Genomic DNA, 8,600 nt, shown 5'->3' with positions numbered 1-8,600 from the left:
ATTCTGCATAATATTAAAAATTTTTCTCTTCTGTGTTTTCTGGTCTCTTTTTTCCCTTTTTCTTTCTTCTTTTTTTCTCTTTCTCTACTTTAATACTATCCAACCTATTTCCTGCTTTGTGATTAGGACTTAGTTAACTCTCCCTGTCTCTTCCCACATCACTCTATTCCTATTTTTTACCTACATCTCTCCCTACCCATAATAATTTCTGGTTTTCCAAATTCTTCTTTGCGGTTCGTATCCAATTAATATATAGTTGTTTGATGTTTAATAGATGTATCTGTTGAACTAGATTTTATCTGCAGACTATGGACTGTGCAAATGCAGACTTTGGTTGATGCTTGCCTTAAGTTAGTGTTCTAGCACAAAACTGGTGGTATTTTCATCCCAAATGGGCAGAGTAAGCTGGAAAAACACAAGAAAAATGGCAAGTCCCAGTATCTCAACTCCCACTCATGATAATCAGGGGACAGAACGGATAATGAATAATCCAGAGGAGAATTCCCAAAAAGCTCTAAAAACACTGCTGGCAAACATGATAAATGAAAAGATTGAAAACTGACAAAGGACTCTGTATGAGCGTGATAGGGAGAGAGAGGAGGCAAACAATAGGTCAAGGCAGGAAAAGATTGAAAACCTACAAAGGACTCTGTATGAGCGTGAGAGGGAGAGAGAGGAGGCAATCCAAAGTTTTATACAGGAATATCATGAGCGTGAGGAAGCTACTCAAAAACTGATACAGGATTTGCATGAGCAGCTTGAGAATACTCAAAGAGAAAGGCAGGAATGGCGTGAACAGACGGACAACACTCAAAGAGAACTACAGGAATCCCACGAACGGGAGGAAGCTAAGCAAAAAGTAATACAGGAATTGAGAGAGCAGGATGAGAATACGCAAAGGCATTCATGGGATCCATTAACAAAGAGCTGAAGGAAGTCACAGAGACCACAAAGGGAATGCTGAATGGAACCCAACAGAAGGAATGGAACTCCAAGGAAACCATAACCAATCAACTAAGTGATTTGAGAATAAACACTGAACACCAAATTAAGGAAGTAAAGAAGTCCATACAAGATCTAAAACAAAGCTTCAACAAAGAATTTGAAGCCATCAAAGCTGACCAATTAGAAGGAAAAGAAATAAAAACCAAAGTAGAATGTCTTGACAGCAGGTTAGACCATGTAGAAGATCGAATCTTGGGAATTGAAGACAGCCTAGATATTATAGATGAAGTACATACAACTATCCAAGTCCAAGAAATATGATAGATCTATCCAACACTTGGAAGACATGATCAGAAGCTCTAATCTAAGGATAATGGGTGAACAGGAGCACCCAGAAATAGAAGTTAATGGTCTAGGAAATTTGTTTAACAGGATCCTAGCAGAGAACTTCCCAAACATGTAAAAAGATAGGCCTATTCAGATAGGAGAAGCTATTAGAACTCCAAATAGACCAGACCAGAATAGGACATCTCACTGTCACATTATAATCCACACAGGATCAATTCAGACCAAGGAAAAGATCCTTAAAGCTGTCAAGGAGAAAAGATTAATCACCTATAAAAGGAAACCAATTAGAATCTCCTCAAATTCCTCAGCAGATTCAATCAAAGCAGGAAGAGCCTGGAATGATGCATGCCATGCCCTAAAAACAAACAAATATCAACCAAGAATACTGTACCCAGCTAAACTCTCCTTCATAACTGAAAGCCAAATAAATCTCTTCCATAGCAAAGAAAAATTGAAACAATACATCTCCACCAAACCAGCCCTACAGAAGGTTCTTAAAGATGGCCTACATATAGAAAACCAAGAAGACCAGAATAGAGGCCAAGAAACTGCACCCAAACTGAGAATCCAGGAACCATAGGAAGAACACAGTTGCCACAGCCCCCAAGAATGTGGATAAAATGGCAGGAACTCCCAAATAGCTCTCTCTCCTATTTCTTAACATTAATGGACTTAGCTCTTCAATTAAGAGACATAGACTGTCTAGCTGGATTAAAAACCACGATCCTACTTTCTGCTGCCTTGAGGAATTTTGCCCATAAAAACAAACACATTTTCAATATGAAAGATTAAAACAAAATCTACTAAGCAAATGGCCTCCATATACAAGCTGGAGTTGCAATCCTAATATCAGATAAAGTATACTTCAAATTAAAATTAGTTAGAAGAGATAAAGAAGGTCGCTACATATTATTAACGGATCTCTCCTTTAGGAGGATATTACAATTCTAGATATCTATTCGCCAAACAACGGAGCTCCCAAATTTTTCCAAGAAACACTACTTTCCCTCAAATCCCACATAGATCCAAAGACATTCATTGTTGGGGATTTTAACACACCACTCTCCCCACTAGATAGATCAATTCGGCAAAAACTCAACAGAGAAACCGCAGATCTAAACAGCTGCATAGATCAACTAGATTTAACAGACATCTATCGAACATTTCACCCAGCAGCATCAGAATACTCGTTTTTCTCAGCAGCACATGGAACATTTTAGGCCACATTTTAGGCCACAAAGCAAACTTGTCCAAATTCAGAAACATTGAAGTTATACCTTGCATTCTTTCAGACCACAAGGGAATAAAATTAGAACTCAACACCAAAAGCCACCAAAGAAAGTCCGGTAACACATGGAGGTTGAACAACACTCTGCTGAATCACGAGTGGGTCATGGAAGAGATTAGAAAGGAAATGCAAATATTCATGTTATTCAACAAAAATGAGCACATAAATTACCAGCACCTCTAGGACACAGCAAAGGCAGTCCGCACAGGCAAGTTTATAGCTCTTAGTTCCTACATCAACATATTGGAGAGATCTGAAACCAACAAATACTTGGAAAAAATTATATTGTTTAGTAAGCCAAGCCCAAAGAAACATAGGTCCCATGGTTGCCCTTATTTGAATATCTAGTACATGTATGAGTCAAGCAGAAAAGGAACCCTAAGTTATGTATTTAAATGTTTTATTTTCTTTCATGCATTTGTTTTTAACGCATTTATAAGATTATTTCTTTGTTTCTTTGTATGTCCCTCCCCCACAGTATAACCCCTGCTTTCATTCTATTTGATGTCAGTATAATTTGTGGAGGGGAAGGGGCAAAATAAGTCGTTTAAATAAGGACACAGGTGGACCCATTGAAGCAATGAGAAGTGCAAGTTGTCATGTGGAAAATGAACTTTACAACTTTGGTGGGGGGAAGGATTGGGTGGGAGGGCATTGGGAGGCTAGGAAGGGATGTGAAGGGTAAACAAAGGAGGAGGCTACTATGCTTGATAGTAAATGTACTCTATCTTCCCATGTAATTGTAACCCCTCTGTACAGTATGTTCACAATAAAAAAAGAACAAAAGAACAAAAGAAAATAATGTTAAAAAAGAAAAAAACACACAGACATATAACCCCAAAATAAAAATTATAAGAGGAAGAAAAAAAGGTTAACAGAAAACAAAAATTTTTAAAGTTAAAAATCTAAAAAACGGTTTAGAAAAAAAATTTATAATAGGTACAAAAAAAGAGATCTTTGATTTTTTGGGGGGATGGAACGTTCATGTATCTCCCTTGTGTCCATAACCAGTCTCTTGTTGGATTATCTGGTCTGCTTGTGGTGTTTGATTTTCCTGTGGTTTGGATGGTTTCTTTAGTCAATTTGTTTGAGCAGGCAGAAAAATGCTCTGCTTTACCAAGGATTTTGTGATCCTACTCCCAGGCTAGTTCAATGGGACAGAGATCAACTTTGAGTTTCACAAAAGATGGAGATGGCTGTTTCATCTAGTTTGGAGATGCTGTGATGAGGCTAGATTCTGGGTAAAGTTGAGGCCTTTCAGCAAACAGCAGCTTTTCCCTGAGAAACTCACAGAGCCCAGCCTAGAGCCATTCTCAGGGTTTATGTTTACTGAATTTCAGTTGATTGTCAAGGCTCCTGTAGGGAGGGGCAGCCTCTGGCTCTGTTTACCCAGTTAAGAAAGCCACTCCTGGGGCTGGCTGCCCAAGCTGGATGAATTTTCCCAGGGAGGAGCTGAGCCTGGCAGGTCAGGTCAGGTTCCTGTGACCTGCTAAATGACTCTTGTTTTCTTCCAAGGCCTGAGTTGGAGCTAGCTGCACAGCCAGGCTTTTTCAGTACCCAAGATGGAGATCTATGGTAATGGGGTGGGGGAGGGTTGGCCTTCCCTCTTCTGCTCCCTGAGAAGGAGTGAAGATGTCAGGCTTCTACTCACGCCAGAGTCTTGGTTTCTGGCTCATCTCTGGTCTGCCAACATCAGGATGACGATGTGTGCCCCTTGTCAGTTCTTGCTGGTGTTGAGTAGAAACAGTTCACTTGCCGCATCTGGCGCTTAAGTCCCAGATTCTCTTTGTTGCAGGTATGGCGGCTATGGCTGCCACTGCTTCCACCACATCCGTGGACACTGGCAAGTGCTCATATCTGTATCTTTGCCTGGATTTTCCCTCTCTGGCCTAACTCTCTGTCCTGTGATGGCACACTTGGTGTGATTCTCTTGCTTAGGACTGTTTATTGGAACACTAAAATTGCTTTCTATGCAAGAGCTTGTTTAGCCTCCAGCTTCTCCTCCGCCATCTTCCCAGAACTCATCAGAAAATAACATTTAAAGGCAATTCCATGCAGGAAAGTACATGGGACATTATTGTCTGTGTGTGCCAGTCATGGGGGTTGAATTTGTTCTACTTTATTCAAGGCTGGTGTTCTATTAATCTCAGCTAATCAGTGGGATGACTACCAGCTAATTAGAGGTAAAGAGTCTCATGGAATTCTCTGTGCAGGCTGACTTCAAACTGATAATCAGATTTCTGCTTCCTGAGACATTCTGGGCTTTGCATGAGACACTTATCTCCAATGAGCCACCAAAAAGAAGAAAAACAAAAAAACAAAAATCACCTAGGGTTGAGATGTGGCTCCAATGGCAGAAATGAGACAATGATTTTTGGGACAGTACCCACACCTTGAGATCAAGCTCCTGGACCAGAACACACAAGAATAAAATAAATAAATGAAAAGAAAGTTGGAAGAAGAAAAGGGAGAGCCGATTTCAGAGGTTAAAATGAACAAAATTGTGTTAGCTTACACTTGTTACTGTATTTACTCAAGGGTCTCACATCTGAGGATCAGTACTCAAGGCCAGCTAAGGCAGGGAAGTCCATGAACTCTACTCTAATTAGCCAATAACAGGTTTTTTTTAGAAGCTCCGAATTGTGCTGTGGCTCACATATTAGAGGGCTAGTATTAAAAATGTACTGGGAGGGGACTGGAAGTGACTCAGTGGGAAAGTGCTTGCCTTGCATGCATGAGGCCCTGGGTTAAATTCCTCACCAACACATAAGCAGGGAAAACCAGAAGTGGCACAGTAGCACAAGTGGTATGGCTCTAGCCTCAAGCTGAAGAGCTGAGGGACAGTGCCCAGGACCAGAGTTCAGGCTCCATGACAGGCAAAAAAAAAAAAAGGAACTGGGACAATACCTAGGCTCTGATTTATAGCTCCAAGCCCAGCATACATATGGGAATAAAAAGTAGAAATTAAAAAATGTATAAGAAAATCCAATTAATTTTTTTAAATGAGTCATGAGATTTTGGTTTTTGAGTATAATCCTCTTTTTTTGGTCGGTTGTAAGGCTTGAACTCGGCCTGAGAGCTGTCCCTCAGCTCTTCAATTCAAGGCTAGTGCTCTACCACTTGAGCTACAGTGCCACTTCCTTTTGTGTGTAATCCTAAATACTAAAATAGATTAAATCTGAGGGCTATGGTCTCTAATCTTCAAATCACCAGCAAAACAAGAAAACAGTAGTGAATCTGTGATGGAGTTGTAAAGCACCAGGCTTGAGTGAGAAAGCTATGAAACAGTGCCCTTGCTCAGAGATCCAGCCTCAGGATAACAAAAATGTAAATAAGAAGAGAACCTGGGGCTGGTGACATATGCGTGTAATTCTCCAGGAGGCAGAAATATGGGTATCCAGTGTAAAGGCCAATTCTAGCAAGAAAGTCCAGAAGACAGTTGCTTGTGGGCCATCCTGGGGCTAGAACTGTAGTACTCCCAGATTTTTGGCAGTTAATTGGAGGTAAGGATCTGGGACTTTCCTGCTCAGCCTGGCTTTGAACCATGATGGTGAGATTTCAGCATCCTGAAACAGGCCAGGCCTTGCATGAGTTCTGGCTCCAGCACTAGCACATTCACAAAAAATGAAATGAATGAATGCAAAGAAGACTAGAAGAGAAAGAAGAACCAATAACTGAGGCTGCAATGAGCCAATCAGCCCATCATTGGTGGCTCATAATTGTAATTCTGTTTACTCAAGAGGCTAAAATGTGTGGATAATATTTAAAGGCCAGACCAAGTAGGAAAGTCCATAAGACTTGTGTTTGTGTACGTATGTCTGTGTGAGTCCTGTTGCTTGAACTTGTACTGTTTTGCTCAAAGCTCTACTAATCTCAGCTTTTTAGTGGTTATAATTGGAGATATCATGTACTTTCCTGCCCAGGCTGGCACCAAATTCTCATATTTCAGCCTCATAAATCTGGTCTGGCTCTACATTATATTCATTTCTAATTAAACACCAAAACAGAAAAAAAATCCTGTAGTTTAGCTGTGGTTCAACTGTCAGAACTGGGAAAATTTCTGGGACAACACCCAGACCCTGAGTTCAAGCTGGAGGACAAACACAGAAGTAATAAAAAGAGGATAGAGGTACAAAAGAAAGAGTCAGTGACAGAGGTTGAAATGAATCAAACATTGGTTTCTCACACATGTTGTACAAGGTACTCAGGAGAATTAAATCTAAGATTCACTGTTCACGGTCAGCCCAGGCAGGAGAGTCCATGAGACTCATATATCTAATTTGCCACAAAAAATAAGCTACAATTTGTATTTTGGCTCATTCGGTTGAGTGGTAGCCTCAAATAGAAACTTTGGGACAAAACTTAGGCCCTGAGTTGAAGTCCTAGACATACATTTCAAAACAAACAAACAAAACAATAACCCCACGACTTAAAAAAGGATGGGAAAAGGAAAACTAAGGTTTAAGTTGGTTCATGTGTACATTCCTATCCATTCTAGGTTCAAAGCTAGACTGGGCAGGAAAGTACATGAAACTGTTAACCCCAACTACCCAGCCAAAAGGTGGAAGTGCAGATATGACTGTAGATGTAAAGCACTGTATTTGGTGCAAAAGCTAATTTAAAAAAACTGCTGACCCAGAGTTCAATTCTTAGTGCTAAAAATTGTAGGAGAAGTGAAAAAAGGCCATTGTAAATTCCAATATAAGCCTGGTGTTTGTTGATCATGGCTGTAGTTGATCCCTGGCTACAAAAATCTTGGGATCAAGTTTCAAGGACAACCCAAAAAGCAAAATCCAAGAGACTTTGTGTGTGCATGTGTGTGTATGTGTGAATGTTTGTGTGTGTGTGTGTGTGTTTCTGTAGTATCCTTTGCCTAGTGCCCTAGAATTCCCAGCTTTTGGGTGGTGAATTGGAGATAAGAGTGTCATGGACTTTCCTGCCCAGGCTGGCTTTGAAACATGGTCCTCAGATTTCAGCTACCTTATTTAGCTAGAAGTTGAGCTGTGGCTTAAGTGGCAAACTGGGCAAATATTTTCTGGAACTGCACATAGACCCTGAGTTCAAGCCCCAGCACATGCACAGAAGAAAGAAAGAAGAGTACAAGTAACCAAGGAAGAGCGAGTGACAAAGGCGTAAATCAATCAAGCATCAGTGACTCATACATGTTTTACTATCTATTCAAGAACCTGAAATCTGAGGATGATGGTTCACGGCCAGCCTAGGGAAGAGAGTCCATGACTCTTGTCTCTAATTAATCAACCCCCCAAAAAAGTGCCAAAAATTATGATGTTTCTCATGTAATAGATGATATCCTTGAATAAAAACTTTTAGGACAGAATATGAGCCCCAATTTGTAGACCCAGAAACAGCACAGACATGCAAAAATAAAAAGTAAACAAAAGAAGGAAGTGGCAAGCACATATTAAAGTTTTAAAATGACACAAGTGTTATTGGTCGTGTGGATAACCCTAACTACACAAGAGCCTGACATCTGAGGATTGTGGTATCAAGTCAGGCTGGGTAGGAACGTGCTTGAGATGCTTATCCCAGCTACCTAGCACATAGCCCTGAGCTGGAGCTGAGGTGGAAAAGCAACAGCCTTCAGTTAAAAAGCTAAGAAACAGTCCCCAGAGCCAGAGGTCAAGCTGGAGGGCCACTAAAAATTACAAATAACAAACAATGAATACAAAGGAGAGCGGAAGAAGAGAGACTGAAATCTGAGGATGCACAATTCAAAGTTAATGCATGGAAGAAAATCCATGAGACATTCTGGTATATGTGCATCTGTGTGCCATCTTGCAGCTTGTGTGTGTCTCCTTGAACTTGTGATGGTTTTTTCAAGGACAGACCTCTACCACTCCAAGATTTTCAGTGGTTAATTGGAGGTCATGGTCTCATGGACTTTCCTTCTCAGCCTGGCTTTATTCATGGTAGGCTTTCCTCAGACTCTTATCTCCAATTAATTGTCAAAAAGAAAAAAAAAAGCCTGGGAATTGAGTTATGGCTCAAGTGGCAGGAT

The sequence above is a fragment of the Dipodomys spectabilis genome, unplaced genomic scaffold (genome assembly GCF_019054845.1).
Source record: "Dipodomys spectabilis isolate Male_0828 unplaced genomic scaffold, ASM1905484v1 ptg000267l, whole genome shotgun sequence".
Taxonomy (NCBI): domain Eukaryota; kingdom Metazoa; phylum Chordata; class Mammalia; order Rodentia; family Heteromyidae; genus Dipodomys; species Dipodomys spectabilis.
Note: the sequence above shows the minus strand (reverse complement) of the source record.